The 16,297-nt window shown below is 42.5% G+C and overlaps 2 non-coding genes across 2 annotated transcripts; one reads left to right on the forward strand and one right to left on the reverse strand.

The window, feature by feature from the left end:
• Positions 1 to 15,695: 15,695 nt before the first annotated feature.
• trnae-cuc (transfer RNA glutamic acid (anticodon CUC)) lies at positions 15,696 to 15,767 on the forward strand. The gene has a single exon. It is a non-coding gene; the product is annotated as a tRNA-Glu (tRNA).
• Positions 15,768 to 16,175: 408 nt separating this feature from the next.
• trnan-guu (transfer RNA asparagine (anticodon GUU)) lies at positions 16,176 to 16,249 on the reverse strand. The gene has a single exon. It is a non-coding gene; the product is annotated as a tRNA-Asn (tRNA).
• Positions 16,250 to 16,297: the final 48 nt, after the last annotated feature.

Below are 16,297 nucleotides of genomic sequence, written 5' to 3' on the forward strand. Positions count from 1 at the left end.
GGATAATTACCCATTTAGGTATTCTTTTTCTTAGCTATTCTTTAATCCTCTTACTAGTTGTCTTCAGGCATGAAGACGGCTGCAGGCGGGTAGCTGGGGTGGACAAAGAGACAGCAGCAGGCTGGGTAGCTGGGGTGGACACAGAGACAGCAGCAGGTGGGTAGCTGGGGTGTGGACACAGAGACAGCAGCAGGCTGGGTAGCTGGGGTGGACACAGAGACAGCAGCAGGCTGGGTAGCTGGGTGGACACAGAGACAGCAGCAGGCTGGGTAGCTGGGGTAGACACAGAGACAGCCAGCAAGGTTTGATTGGTGCAGCAAGAGGGATTGTGGTTTTTATTGCAGAGGTGGTGTCAATCAAACTGCAGATGACAGTGGTGGCAGTGCTGGAAACGAAACGACTGGAAGAAAAGAGAAATTGCACGCATGAGTAGCAACCAAACTATTCTCCCAAAGAGATACAATTTTAAAAGTTTCAAGTTTAACACAAGGTCATTTTAATTCAGTTTATTTAAGAAGAAGGGAGTGCAAACTAATAAAAGGCATATTAACAGAATTCATTATAATTAACCAACATGTGGCATCATACCTGAGAAGGTTTCCGGCCATACTGAGGTTGGGCTTCAGTGTTGCAGTGTGTGAGCCACCGAACCGTGGTTTGAATAACTGGGGAAGGATGAAATGTCCCAAGTTACAGTAAATGATCATAGAGTTGTACAGGTCAAAGCAATATACATGGAATTAAAGCTATGTTTGCATTGATTCTGTTATATGTTTTATTAAATAGTAGTGCGGGTACATTTCAAGGGATAATTGGGTTGCACTGGACCAGCAGAGGGTCCAGCAGCAGTTGGAGCAGCAGGGTCCAGCAGCAGTTGGAGCAGCAGGGTCCAGCAGCAGTGGAGCAGCAGGGTCAGCAGCAGTTGGAAGCAGCAGGGTCCAGCAGCAGGGGGAGCAGCAGGGTCAGCAGCAGTTGACGGAGCTGGGCCAGCTGCAGCAGCAGGTGTGGCTGTCTGCACATTAGTTCTAATACAAATATCAAAGAAATCAACAGCCACAAATATAAGTCAATTTTAACAACATACATTATGATTGCATCTTTAGTATACTTCTATCATTAAGTATCCCAAGAACTTTACCTTCTTAGTGTGAAATCCACACGTGCAGACCTGTGCTCACAAAAAGAGACATCTGCCCCCGCTGCTGGAGTGGACACTTCTCTATCTGTAATTCACCAAAATTAAATGCACCAGAATGTTACATGACATTAATTAATTGTTGATAGTTGTTAAAAAAAACATGTAAAAAGCTGTACCTTAAGATAGAGCTCATGCCATCTCTTTTGACTAGGGGTGGTCTATTCCCAGCATCAGTAGGCCAGACCCCTGTAGCGGCAAACGTCCTCAGCCGGGACAGCCATTCATCGTCCCCCATGGCACGATGCTTCTTAGCCTTAGAAGCCATCTGAGATTAAAACTCAATAGGACAATAGGACAATAATGTCAATAGTTAGGCACTAATAAGGTCCCTTTATGTATCCAAAAGACAAAAACTATGTATAAGATTAATCAAATAATTATATATTACAGGCATGACCATGGAAGCTAATTTCTATCATCTAAATCATCTACCTTATCTATAGTAAAGCATGTTGTAACATTGCTAGTACAGGGGCTTGAGTCATAATTGAGGCTTAATATAATCATTATCAAATTAACATTATTATTACAATTATATTTTATGTCAACAAATACCACAGTGGACTAAAGTTGGGGTAAACGTTTGAATGCTAATCTTAAGTAATATAAATTATAAGGGACTGATGTCAATTCAATCAATTTATCAGTTCTCTCACTCTCTCTCTCTCTCCTCTAAAAATTATAAAATATATTATAATAATATATTTTAAAATAAAAAATTAAATTACAGCTAACGTTAAACTTAAGATCCTGACGTTACTTAACATATTGATGTTACTTTATACATAAAGTGATACACAAACGTAGCCTATCCTGTGGACTAACGTTTATACTCTTTCAACTAGAAAAGTGCACCGCAACATGGACTTCGCAGGCAAATAAACACATAGCTACATACATTACGTGAACATGTAACAGGTTTAATGCACAACATGTGACGGTGACGTTTGGCCTAACGTTACGTAGCGTTAATACACTAGCTACTACTGCTTACAGGCAGCATAACGTTATAAGCTTGTCTTAACTAGCAAAGTACACAACAATATGACATTGCGGTCAAACAAATACATCAATACATGAACTTTTGAAAAGTTTAATTCATGAGATGTTGGTGCCAGTAATAACTTACTTATTTTCCGTGGAAAAAATACCGAGATGAGTCGTCTTCTCTTGCGATTGCAGCAAAGCTGCCATCGACGCAGAAAATGCGTTGATTGGTAGGAAATGGAGATGGGCGTTGCCAAGAGGAGGCGCTTTTTTGATTGGCAAGAAATGGATATGAAGTCTCTCGTGATTGGCAAAAAATGGAAGGGAGCTTTGGGTTTGATTGGGTAAGAAAAGGAGATGAGAAAGTGGACAAATACGTTCTGGGTAGCGCCAAAGCTGGGGAAACAATAGTCTGTAAGGGGGGGGAAGAAGAGGAAAAAGGGAAGAGGGAGGGAAGAAGGAAAAAGAGGAAAAGGAAGAGGAAAAAGGAGGAAAAAAGAAGAAATGAGAGAAAAGATGAGAAAGATGCTAAATTACCCACAAAGTGTAAGAGTTTCATAGTTTCTATTAAGTCAGATTTGAATTTAATTGCTGAAATTGGAATGTTTCTGGGAAATAAGGGAAGTTTAACGTAGATTCAAAGGTCACAGGTTCGATCCCCACCTAGCACCAGATCTTAGGTTCCATCCCCACCTAGTGCCAGAAGATCCAATTCCACTGTCCACAACTTTATTGTTCTACTAAACAAAGTTTGGGAGGAATAAGATATTAGTAAGGTTGGGAAACAATTTAAACAAATAATTTATGACGTTTAGATTGACTTTTGAACAATATATCTGTTTTTAGTACTGCATACATTTAGTAATCGTGCTATATTTGGTCAAAATTAAAAGTTAGTCTTTATAACAAGTATTGTTTAGTAATAAATCATTTTCTTTTTCTTTAAACAATGTATGACAGGTAAAACCAAGCATTTTTAGTTCTCTTTTCTCTAAAAGCTAGTATGTCTTACAGTAATCATTGCAGGGAAGTAGGGTGTATAAAGGCAAGTCATATGCTCAGCAGTGTGTACACTATAATTTAGAATAATATTGAAATGAAGCCAATTAATATAATACATGCCACTTTATTAAATTACTGATCTCAACAAAACAATATGTCTTTAGGTAACGAATAATATTGTTTAGCACAAGAAATGACTGACTATACAAAGGTTTTTACACCAGGGAGGAAAATGAGAGAATCAACAAACTACTTCTGTACAAAGAGTAAAACACACATAACATATAAACCACAATACATCATAGTATTGTTTGCATAGTAAAATCTAACTATTTACATTTTCTATGTACATTATACATTTAAATTTTTGATTTTTTAATCTGATCTAACCACAACTCTTTTGACAGTGTTTCTGTATTTGGGCAGTAGATAGTGCCTTGATATTGGCTGTGCCCAGTTTCTGCGGTTCTGAATTGTCCACACTTCCTGCAAGTGTTGTACTCCACCTTCCTCTTATTAAACCTTGCCTTAGAGGCAGGGCGACCACTGGCAGGTGGAGGTGCGGATGGAGCAAGAGGGGCAACCGTACATGGGGGGCACGGTATGCTAGTGTTGGAACAGCAAACAAAGTTCCTGGGGCTTGAGGATAGACAGAGGTTGCTTGAGGGAAGAACGACAGAGGACCAGAAGCAGGAGGCTGTGGAAAAATCTGATTCTGGGCTGATGGCTTTGGCATAATAGCTTGTGGGGCAGCGGTGACAGGGGCAGGAGGCTGTAGAAAAAGTGGATTCTGGGCTGATGGCTTTGGCATGATAGCCTGTGGGGCAGTGGTGACGGGGGCTACTCTCTGCCACCACTTTGTCTTTGCCAACCCCACAGTGCTTGGGGGCAGGTTGTAAACATGTTCAGTGCGGTGTGTTTGAGGAGGAGCAGCAGCGTGGATGTTGGCAGGTGGAAGGGCCTCCGAGGCCACAGCAATTCGGGCAGGTAGATTTATTCCCTGCAGGATCAGTGTAACATCCTGGCGCTTCACCCGTTTATTATGCCACTGCATGAGGGTTGTTTGATTGATCTCAACCAGCTGCAGTGTAGTGCTCTGCATGATGGCTCCATTACCCAGAATAAGCTGCCGGATTTTGCGGTAATCCTGCAGGACACAACTCCATCTTGTAGCATAGTCCTGTACTTTACCCTTTACTTTCCTTTTTGGATTCTTGTGTAAATCACAGAGTCTGATACAAATGGCTTCCACCAAGCGGCAGCAGTCTGGCCACTGGGCAGGGGAGGCAATGGATCCCAGCACACACCGCTTCAGGCTCTCCACACCAGGAGTAAACTCTGCCCGTAGTTTTGGAGACCTGAACTTTCCTACTATGAGCCTGTCTTGGTGTCTGGCAGCAAACACCACCCGTTGCTGGTCATATGGCAGCAGGCTCTGCCAGAGGTCAATGATGGTGCTGGCCTGTTGGTTGCTCAAGGTCAAACCTGTATGGTTCTTCAGACCCACCAGATACTCTGCTAGACTGTCCACAAGATCCATTCCCGGCATGTTGTGTTCATCCACAGCCTGAAAAACAACATCAGACCAACGATTAAAAGTTATCACTAATATTACGCACACAATACTATGGAATAATTACACATTTAGGTATTCTTTTTCTTAGCTATTCTTTAATCCCTCTTACTAGTTGTTCTTCAGGCATGGAGACTGCTGCAGGCTGGGTAGCTGGGGTAGAAACAGAGGCGGCAGCAGGCTGGGTAGCTGGGGTAGAAACAGAGGCGGCAGCAGGCTGGGTAGCTGGGGTAGAAACAGAGGCGGCTGCAGGCTGGGTAGCTGGGGTAGAAACAGAGGCGGCTGCAGGCTGGGTAGCTGGGGTAGAAACAGAGGCGGCTGCAGGCTGGGTAGCTGGGGTAGAAACAGAGGCGGCTGCAGGCTGGGTAGCTGGGGTAGACACAAAGGCAGCAGCAGGCTGGGTAGCTGGGGTAGACACAAAGGCAGCAGCAGGCTGGGTAGCTGGGGTAGACACAAAGGCAGCAGCAGGCTGGGTAGCTGGGGTAGACACAAAGGCAGCAGCAGGCTGGCTGGATGAAGCAACACACTGGCCTGGAACAGATGCTGATGTTATCAGGTTCACAACTGTTGGGTCTAGATCCTGGTCCTCAAAGCCTTCATCTTCCTGCTCCTCCTCAATGTTGATATCTTCCAACAGCTCATCTGTCTTCTCAGAGTCTGGGTTCATGTCCTGAATGGGCTGCCCTGTCTGATTATGCAAGTAGTCAACACCAATGAGCTCTCCTGGGAGGTGGACAACATAATAAAGAGAGATCTTATTAGCATGAATGAGCACAAATACATAAATCATCATCATCATCATCACTTTATTTATAAAGCGCTTTCACATCAGCAGTAGCTGAACAAAGTGCTGTACATGAAGGCAGCAAACACAGATAAAAATAACAATCACAATATCATAAAAATAAATAAACAATAATATGTAAATGCAGAGTTGATGAATGTTGAATAACATGCCTGCTGCTTAACATACCGGTGTATTTGGGCGGAGGCTGGAAAAACGGAACATACTTCCGACCAAGCACCTTCAGACTATTGGTGTTGACCGACTGGACAAGGTCTCCAGAGTAGCTGAGGAGATGCGAGGGTTTGGTGGCAAGAGACTGTGCAGCCCGGTCCTGGTTCCACCTGCTAAGGCCTTCTAGCAGAAACAGCTGAAAGTTTAGGCTGTTGGCCTTTGTTCCTGAAATTAAATTTGAATTCCCTCATTACTGAGAAGAATAGTCAACACTATATTATAATATAATGTAATATAAATTATAACATATATATACACATAAATAAATATACATAAAACAATCACCTGGAATAAACCTGTTCAGGTGCAAATGAAAGGATTCCAGTGATGTTGAGCCTCTTGCACACCTGTAGTTCTTCAGAACAATGCCCTCCTTGGTGGTGATGGAGCCGGTCTCTGTGTAGAGAGCCACGCCTGGCAAATCCTGAATGCACTTAACGTGTCTCTTTTGCACACGCCAGATATGCTCCATTCTGACCCGATCCAGGAGTGGAACACCCAGCAGATCTCTCCCCTTTTCCCCCATTAGTTCCTGCAAAAGGTGGTTTGTAAGATTGATGGTGGTCTCCTGTCCTCTGGTCTTTCTTCTGCAGTGGAGAGCAAGCTCGTATTTAGTGATGCTCTTATCCACCATTGCATCAGTAATACCAGGAACACCATCTTGCTGCATTTGCACTCTCTTGGAACGGCGTAAAACAGCAACATCCTCTGGATCCCACTCAAAAATACACGTTGATAGACGTGCCATGAAAATGGGGTACAGAGGATGGGCGTCTGTGGTACAACCAGCTGCTAGCCGTCGCATGAAGTGGTAGATGTCCAGACGTATGTTGAGGTCTGGCCATCCACCAAATCTTCTCTGGAGTTTGGTCTGTCCATCTGTCTCCATGCAGCAGCCAGTGTCCACATAAAGCAGCTTTGGGGGAGGCACACCTGCCTGGCTGTACCTTGTTATGATGCCATCCACCATGGCATCCAGGCCAGGTCCTTCCTGTGCAGTCAGCACACTGACAAGAATCTGACCCAGCTCATTACTTACAGAAGTCATCCACAGTGCCGTCCCCTTTGCTGCCCCTGACAGCTTCTTGGTGATCTGTCATTACACATACAAAACAAAAAGTGATTCATATCTTAAGTAAACCTGCTGTGGCAACTATGATAACACTGCATTTTTTATGTCATGTTTGTAATCTAAAAATGTTTTACCTTCTTGGTAGAGTCCATTTTTATAATAGACCCAAAGACAGAAGTGATTCTGGCCTTTATGTGGTCTATTCTACTCATGATGTCCTTTCCGTAGACTGTCATAAGCCACCTGTGGGTTGGTACAGCTACGGGCTCTGGGGGCTCCTGACAGACTACAGGAAGAAGGCTAGGACGTTCCATGAAGGCTGAACACTCGCCAAGGTACCTGGCCAGGCGCTGCAGCCACTCCTCACTGTGGTTCTCCTTTAATTGCTTGGCCAGGCGGGCCGAGCTGTTCCCCAGTGTCCTTTCCCTCAGTAGGCGTATGACACGAATGTCACATGCATACCTACAGTACATAATGCAAAATGAAAATCAAACAGAAATCAAGGGACTGTGACAAGATAAAGTCAAGAGAAGAAGAAAATCACTGAGGCTGGAGAGGAGGAAACGACTGTGATAAGGTCCAGCTGGTCTAAAATACTGACACCCGAAGACAGGTAGGATGCTTTGCATCCTGAGTTGCTGCACCTGAGGGTCTCCGTGATCATCAAATAGTTCCTGTCGATATCTAGTACCAGTCGTGCCCTTTTGTGACTACCTCCTCCTGTGAGGTGCCCCCCACATTTGGGACAGATCACTCTGATCCTCCACAGGTGGTATGGCATCCACACAAGAAGGCGGTGGCAGAAAAAGCGTTCTGGAGTGGGGACCTGGTGGTAGATCAGGGATGGGGTAGGTGGATCATACCAGAGTTTCAGGTCATCCCTTAGACGCTGGTTTCGCCACAGTGTAGATGAGATCCACTGCTGGTCTTGAACAGGGAGGCTATTTCTCAGTTTGACAGGCAACCAGGATTGACAGGATCCAGATGATGCAGGCAGAGGCACTAGTGGGGCAGATAAAGTAGATCCATCCTAATTGACAGAAAGAAAAAGATTGGTGTATAAAAAGATAGCTATTGTAAATTTGAAATGTTGAATAAAAAGAATAACTTTTGTAAATGTGAAACAAAACATTAAAAAAAGAATTACAGAGCCAGCTGAATCTGAGGGGATATCAATGGCAGGGCGCTTGTTGGTCCTCACAGAGACTGTAGAAGAGGAAGGGGGAAGAGAGAAAGGGGAGATTGTCCTTATGGTTTTAGGATTGGACGCAGAATGGGAGACAGTGGGACTGACAGAGGCCGCAGCAAGGTTTGATTGAGGTGCAGCAAGAGGGATGGTGGTTTTATTGCAGAGGTGTCAATCAAACTGCCAGATGACGTAGTGGCAATGCTGGAAACAACCTGGAAGATAAGAGAAATTGCACGCAGAGTAGCACGCAAACTATTCTCCCAAAGAGATACAATTTTAAAGTTTCAAGTTTAACACAAGGTCTTTTTAATTCAGTTTATTTAAGAAAAAGGGAGTGCAAACTAATAAAAGGCATTATTAACTAAATGCATTATAATTAAACAATATGTGGCATCCTACCTGAGAAGGTTTCCTGGCCATACTGAGGTTGGGCTTCAGTGTTGCAGTATGTGAGCCACCGAACCGTGGTTTGAATAACTGGGGAAGGATGAAATGTCCCAAGTTACAGGAAATGATCATAGAGTTGTACAGGTCAAAGCAATATACATGTAATTAAAGCTACTGTTTGCATTGATTCTGTTTATATGTTTTATTAAATAGTAATGCTGGGTACCATTTCAAGGGAGAATTTGGGTTGCATTCGACCAGCAGAGGGTCCAGCAGCAGTTGGAGCAGCAGGGTCAGCAGCAGTTGACGGAGCTGGGCCAGCTGCAGCAGCCGGTGTGGCTGTCTGCACATTAGTTTTCTAATACAAATATCAAAGAAATCAACAGCCACAAATATAAGTCAATTTTAACAACATACATTATGATTGCATCTTTAGTATTTATCTATCATTTAAATATCCCAATTAACTTTACCTTCTTAGTGTGGAATCCACACGTGCAGACCTGTGCTCCACCAAAAAGAGACATCTGCCCCCGCTGCTGGAGTGGACACTTCTCTATCTGTAATTCACCAAAATTAAAATGCACCAGAATGTTACATGACATTAATTAATTGTTGATAGTTGTTAAAAAAACATGTAAAAAGCTGTACCTTAAGATAGAGCTCATGCCATCTCTTTTGACTAGGGGCTGGTCTATTCCCAGCATCAGTAGGCCAGACCCCTGTAGCGGCAAACGTCCTCAGCCGGGACAGCCATTCATCGTCCCCCATGGCACGATGCTTCTTAGCCTTAGAAGCCATCTGAGATTAAAACTCAATAGGACAATAGGACAATAATGTCAATAGTTAGGCACTTAATAAGGTCCCTTTATTGTATCCAAAAAGACAAAACTATAGTATAAGATTTAATCAAATAATTATATATTACAGGCATGACCATGGAATAGCTAATTTCTATCATCTAAATCTATCTACCTTCATCTTATAGTAAAGCATGTTGTAACATTGCTAGTACAGGGGCTTGAGTCATAATTGAGGCTTAATATAATCATTATCAACATTAACATTATTATATTACAATTATATTTTATTGTCAACAAATACCACAGTGGACTAAAGTTGGGGTAAACGTTTGAATGCTAATCTTAAAGTAATATAAATTATAAGGGACTGATGTCAATTCAATCAATTTATCAGTTCTCTCTCACTCTCTCTCTCTCTCCCTCTAAAAATTATAAAATATATTATAATAATAATATTTTAAAATAAAAATTAAATTACAGCTAACGTTAACTTAAGATACTGACGTTACTTAACATATTGATGTTACTTTATACATAAAGTGATACACATAACGTAGCCTATCCTGTTGACTAACGTTATACTCTTCTCAACTAGAAAAGTGCACCGCAACATGACTTCGCAGGCAAATAAACACATAGCTACATACATTACGTGAACATGTAACAGGTTTAATGCACAACATGTGACGGTGACGTTTGGCCTAACGTTACCGTAGCGTTAATACACTAGCTACTACTGCTTACAGCAGCATAACGTTATAAGCTTGTTCTTAACTAGCAAAGTGCACAACAATATGACATTGCGGTCAAACAAATACATCAATTACATGAACTTTTGACAAGTTTAATTCATGAGATGTGGTGCCAGTAATAACTTACTTTATTTTCCGTGGAAAAATACCGAGATGAGTCGTCTTCTCTTGCGATTGCAGCAACTGCCATCGAAGCAGAAAATGCGTTTGGATTGGTAGGAAATGGAGATGGGCGTTGCCAAGAGGAGGCGCTTTTTTGATTGGCAAGAAATGGATATGAAGTCTCTCGTGATTGGCAAAAAATGGAAGGGAGCTTTGGGTTTGATTGGTAAGAAAAGGAGATGAGAAAGTGGACAAATACGTTCTGGGTAGCGCCACTCTGCTCTGCTAGCATCAATTAGGGGCTGGAAAATGTGTGATCGACATTTTGAGGGGAGGTTTGGGAATCTGTGGCAAACAAGGTTCCAACATTTTACGGCTTGTAAAGTTACACATTTGGTAGACCTTGCAACTATCTTTTATTTGAGCTCCCTGATTACTCACACATTGATCATTCACATGTAAGACTTGTGATTGGCTGGTGTTTTAAAAAAGGCATTGTGAGTACAGATATAAACATCAGTAAGGAGTCTACCAAGTTGCCTCTTATCATTTTAGTTTGGACACCCAGTGAGGCTTACAATGTAAAGAGAGGAGCCTGGTTGGGCTAGAACTCTCCTCTGCTGGATCGGGCTGTACTGCACCGCCTAATGAAAATATACACCCTTGACATATGGATACTCCTAATATTAACATATAGGCTTATATTGGAATCTCGTCAACCTACATGTAGGTGTACCTATATTTAAATAAACACACAGTAGCAAAGCTTATGCAGCGTTTTTTAATTTTACCTGTGTTTTTTTCTGTGATCGACAACTCTGTCCGGCTTATTTACAGTGGGTACGGAAAGTATTCAGACCCCTTTAAATTTTTCACTCTTTGTTTCATTGCAGCCTTTTTCCAAAAATCAAAAAAGTTCATTTTATTTCTCAGTAATGTACACTCAGCAACCCATCTTGACAGAAAAAAACAGAAATTTAGAAATTTTTGCATATTTATTAAAAAACAAAAACTGAAATATCACATGGTCATAAGTATTCAGACCCTTTGTTCAGTATTTAGTAGAAGCACCCTTTTGATCTAATACAGCCATGAGTCGTTTTGGGAAAGATGCAACAAGTTTTTCACATCTGGATTTGGGTATCCTCTGCCATTCCTCCTTGCAGATCCTCTCCAGTTCTGTCAGGTTGGATGGTAAACGTTGGTGGACAGTCATTTTCAGGTCTCTCCAGAGATGCTCAATTGGGTTTAAGTCAGGGCTCTGGCTGGGCCATTCAAGAACAGCCACGGAGTTGTTGTGAAGCCACTCCTTCGTTATTTTAGCGGTGTGCTTAGGGTCATTGTCTTGTTGGAAGGTAAACCTTCGGCCCAGTCTGAGGTCCAGAGCACTCTGGAAAAGGTTTTCGTCCAGGATATCCCTGTACTTGGCCGCATTCATCTTTCCCTCGATTGCAACCAGTCGTCCTGTCCCTGCAGCTGAAAAACACCCCCACAGCATGATGCTGCCACCACCATGCTTCACTGTTGAGACTGTATTGGACAGGTGATGAGCAGTGCCTGGTTTTCTCCACACATACCGCTTAGAATTAAGGCCAAAAAGTTCTATCTTGGTCTCATCAGACCAGAGGATTTTATTTATCACCATCTTGGAGTCCTTCAGGTGTTTTTTAGCAAACTCCATGCGGGCTTTCATGTGTCTTGCACTGAGGAGAGGCTTCCGTCGGGCCACTCTGCCATAAAGCCCCGACTGGTGGATTGCTGCAGTGATGGTTGACTTACTACAACTTTCTCCCATCTCCCGACTGCATCTCTGGAGCTCAGCCACAGTGACCATTGGGTTCTTCTTTGCCTCTCTCACCAAGGCTCTTCTCCCCCGATAGCTCAGTTTGGCCGGACGGCCAGCTCTAGGAAGGGTTCTGGTCGTCCCAAACGTCTTCCATTTGAGGATTATGGAGGCCACTGTGCTCTTAGGAACCTTAAGTGCAGCAGAAATTTTTTGTAACCTTGACCAGATCTGTGCCTTGCCACAATTCTGTCTCTGAGCTCTTCAGGCAGTTCCTTTGACCTCATGATTGTCATTTGCTCTGACATGCACTGTGAGCTGTAAGGTCTTATATAGACAGGTGTGGGCTTTCCTAATCAAGTCCAATCAGTATAATCAAACACAGCTGGACTCCAATGAAGGTGTAGAACCATCTCAAGGATGATCAGAAGAAATAGACAGCACCTGAGTTACATATGAGGGTCACGGCAAAGGGTCTGAATACTTATGACCATGTGATATTTCAGTTTTTCTTTTTTAATAAATTTGCAAAAATTTCTACATTTCTGTTTTTTTCTGTCCAAGATGGGGTGCTGAGTGTACATTACTGAGAAATAAAATGAACTTTTTTGATTTTTGGAAAATGGCTGCAATGAAACAAAGAGTGAAAAATTTAAAGGGGTCTGAATACTTTCCGTACCCACTGTATGTAGCATGGAAGCTAGCGTTAGCTAACTAGCAGCCAGCCTGCTTCCAAACAAATACTTTTTAATTATCTCAACACTTTTTAACAGTCAAACTGAAACACTGGCGGTGAGCTCCAGGTCCTGCAGCTGCAGACGGACATGGATAGCTTCAGACCCGCTCACCACTAGTGTTGTTGGAATAGCAAGCTAGCGTTAGCAAACTAACCCCGCTTATAAATAAATACATTTTAATTATCCTAACACTTTAAACAGTCAAACTGAAACACTGGCGGTGAGCAGCCACGGACGGACCGCCATCAATGGGTATAATGCGTGCCTTTTAAATTAAATTTTTATTTTTTTTAAGCGGGCTTGTTGGTTAGTTTGCTAACGCTAGCTTGCTATTCCCCCAACACTGGCGGTGGGCTCATGGGGGGTTGCGCCGCTGCTATCGGGTCTGGAGCTTTCCATGTCCCGCTGGAGATCAGATCCCGTTGAGGTTGGCAGCGGAGATTTCTAGCGATGTTTCCCCGCTGGCCGAGCCCCACTGACGGCGGTCCGTCTGCGTCTGCAGGACCTGGAGCTCAGCGCCAGTGTTTCAGTTTAACTGTTAAAAAGTGTTGAGCTAATTAAAAGGTATTTACAGTATTTAGAAGCAGGCTGGATGCTAGTAAGCTTATGCTAGCTTTCATGCTACATAAATAAGCCGGACAGAGTTGTCCCTCATCTGGGGATAAAAACCCTGCTGCCCCCTCCCCCCCATCCTGTTGGCTCAGAGCTCCACAGACTAAGTCCACAGGTACAACTTAGTTTTTCACCAAATGTATCGCAAGAAGTGTTGCAAAAGTCAAGGGTGCAGACTCGCCGCTGTGGAAAAGTGACTGAAGTGAAAAAAAAAAATGAAATAAAGTACAAGTACAGAATTGTTTTCTACAAGCTCTGAGATCATATTCTCTAAGTGCTCACATCACATCTACGCGCTCTCACATTTGCACCATATTTACCTTCATATTCTTTGTTGAACTTTATTGCTTTACAAACACCAAAGCAAGTAAGCACTGTGACTAACATTACTCTTCTGAAGTGATTTTGGAGAGGGAAATTAGGTAGAAATACGCTGGTTGACACCATTGTATTCATATAATAATCAATCCAGGTTAACGTGAATGACAGTGACTACATGTTGCTTCCTCTAAATTTCAGGTTGTGGTTGACTAGCGGGGTCAGCTCGATAGTTTGATAAACTGACCAGACCTGCATGCCTCTTGTTTCTTTGGGCTAGTTGTATTAGCTTTAGCTTGGCTGATAGCAGCTTTCTGCTTGTTTCTTTAAGCTAACTATTTTAGCTTTAGCCTGGCTGGTAGCAGCTTTCTGCTTGTTTCTTTAAGCTAACAATATTAGCTTTAGCTTGGCTGATAGCAGCTTTCTGCGGTGGGAAATGCCCGGGAGACGTTGTGATTATGTTGCATTAATCACGGGGTTTAGTTTGTATTTGAGGAGAACATAAAACCCCAACTACTGTAGCGTCACTCACTACCCATCAAATACTATGACATCACTGTGTCGGAGGCAGCTGTTGCCAACGGTAGGCTACTTTTCTACACAGGAAGAGCCTCACTTCCCATACCAAACCCCGTCGGACTAACGTCACATACACACGTTGCCCACATGGCTACCTGTCTTAAAGGGGAATGGTCGGATGGTAATAATCATGTAAAGAAGAAACGGTGAAAGGTTACTTTTCTATCAAGCAGCAAAAAAGTATTAACGTCAACATCGTAACGTCCTGCAATGTGACTTTCGCGCATGCGCACATCGCGATGTCAATGCTAAAACACAATATCATTCAGCCCTAACTGACGGTATACTTCAGTAAGCTAGTTTGCCACTTTTATCTTGGGTAATGCCACATGTAAGTATATCTTAGTTTATTTAGATACCCAACATAAGGTTATACTACGTACACTGTATAACAATACATTACGTGTTTCTTTATTTCATCTTACATTTTTGCTAGCCTGTTGTGTAGTTATATTGTTTTTACAATTATCTTTGTTTAATATCTGTGACTCATTACTATCTAAGTAACTGGTCATTGTGTTTTCTCCCAGTTTCACCCTTTGTTACTCAAATAAACGTGTTACAAGGATCCCGGTCGCCAGTGCTTGATGGTGGAAGGTGTTTAGCCGCTGGTCAGATTGCACAGCGTTACGTACGTGAAGGACAAGACATATTTCATGGTAAGTATTTCCAGGTAATCTCTGCACCTCTAATCTCTGCACCTCTGTTATTCTAATATTACCATGTAATAAAATTGAAACAGGTAGTTTTGCATTTTCCACCACTGATTCATGGTTTTTATTTCAGAAACTACCAGAAGGATTTCCAAGTAATCACTACACCTCTGTTTTTGTATTATTACCATGTAATTAAATCGAAACAGGCAGTTTTCCATTTGGCACCATGCGCCATTTCTTGCCTAAAACAATATAACCAACAATATGTTAAATTAAATTTGATAGATGTAACTCCCTGATGGTCTAATGGCTAGGATTTGGCGCCCTCACCGCCGCGGCTGGGGTTCAGTTCCCGGTCAGGGAATGGTCAGGACTTGACAGATACAGATTTAAAAGAGCAAGTTTTTGGTTGATTTGTCAAATTCTTCCTCATTAGTTTAACGTTTTAAAGACTACCATTTCCTTTAAATCAGACCCCGACAGTGGATGTATCCTTTTGTCATCATTGATGGGTCATAAACACTTCATCTGCCTCCATCTCAATAACAATTCTTTTCATTTTTTCAAGCAGTAACTAAACCCCTTACCAACATTTTTAACTGAAAACCAATGTATGTGAGTGTCAAGTAATGTTATTGTTGGATTCAGGTCCAAATTTTGACATTTTAGTGCAATGCAAAGGTGCATAACAGATTTTTTTTCTACATACCTAGAGCGATGCAAAGCAGGGGGGGCCGACTAGTCAAGGAACAGCAAGAGACTTGGTATTTAAGACTACAAACTGACTATGTGACAGATGTGTAATCTGTCATGTCCTGCCTTCTGAAGCTCTAGCCAGGCGCCACTCCTCGCCTAAAACAATATGAGTCATTCCAGTAAGTGAAAAGAAAACTCACATCTATCAAAGATAACTTTGATAGATGTGACTCCCTGGTGGTCTAGTGGCTAGGATTCGGCGCTCTCACCGCCGCGGCCCGGGTTCGATTCCCGGTCAGGGAATGGTCAGGACTTGAGAGACTCAGGTGTGATGTTTGAAAGAATAAGTTCCTGAACTTGATTTTGATTTGTCAAATTCTTCCTCATTAGTTTAAATGAACTGACAACATCAGTTATATGACTTACAGTTCTCAAAGACTCACACTATCTCAACTGCTTATCCTTTAGACAGCTAGTCTCTTTTTCTTTTCTCTCACTTTTTGTCTCTATCTGGCCTAAGTATTTGCTTGTATTACATCAAGTGACCTGCATACCAATGACCGTAAAGATTAATATGTACAGTACATGGTTTTCAGAACTGTACCTTCAGATATAGGTAAGGCCACTTGGGTTATCTTTGGGCTGCTCTATATTTACCTGCAGAATGATAAACCCTAGAGTTGGCTTACTCCAAGTTATTTAATCATCTAACGTCCCTGGGTGGACTTGAACCACCATCCTTTCGGTTAACAGCCGACTGCGCTGACCTATTGCGCCACAGAGACTGCTCCTGTCCGTGTTGTTTTGAGCGGGAGCTCGATCTTTAAGCCACA

The sequence above is a fragment of the Etheostoma spectabile genome, unplaced genomic scaffold (genome assembly GCF_008692095.1).
Source record: "Etheostoma spectabile isolate EspeVRDwgs_2016 unplaced genomic scaffold, UIUC_Espe_1.0 scaffold00019515, whole genome shotgun sequence".
In the NCBI taxonomy this organism is placed as follows: domain Eukaryota; kingdom Metazoa; phylum Chordata; class Actinopteri; order Perciformes; family Percidae; genus Etheostoma; species Etheostoma spectabile.